The following is a 369-nucleotide window of genomic DNA, read 5'->3' as shown; positions in this document are numbered from 1 at the left end:
CGGCCGCCCTCCGCGCGCGCGCCCGCCGCCTTCCCCACCTGCGGTGGCTCGCTGTCACCCTGCTTTCCCTTTCCCGCCCCTGTACTCAGGGACCCGAGGCTGGGCCCCCGCGCAGCGCTGCGGCCGGGGAGGGCGCGGACACTTTTGTAAACTTGGTTTCCGTAACTTGTGGACGGGAGCCCCGCGACGGGGATGAGCCCGGCCCGGCGCCTGGCGTCGTCCTGGGGCCCGCTGGCCAGCGCCCGCCTTCCCGCGGACCGGCGCGCAGACAGCGGTTCCCGGGGAAGCACCGAGTGCTTTCGCCGGGGGCTGTTTTTGCACAGGCTGAGCCCCCGGATTCCCCCGACCCTGCTGAAACCACTCTCTCAG

Source organism: Chinchilla lanigera, unplaced genomic scaffold, assembly GCF_000276665.1.
Source record: "Chinchilla lanigera isolate Chin_1 unplaced genomic scaffold, ChiLan1.0 scaffold00008, whole genome shotgun sequence".
In the NCBI taxonomy this organism is placed as follows: Eukaryota; Metazoa; Chordata; class Mammalia; order Rodentia; family Chinchillidae; genus Chinchilla; species Chinchilla lanigera.
The sequence above is the reverse complement of the archived record's forward strand: the minus strand, read 5'-3'. Positions refer to the sequence as shown.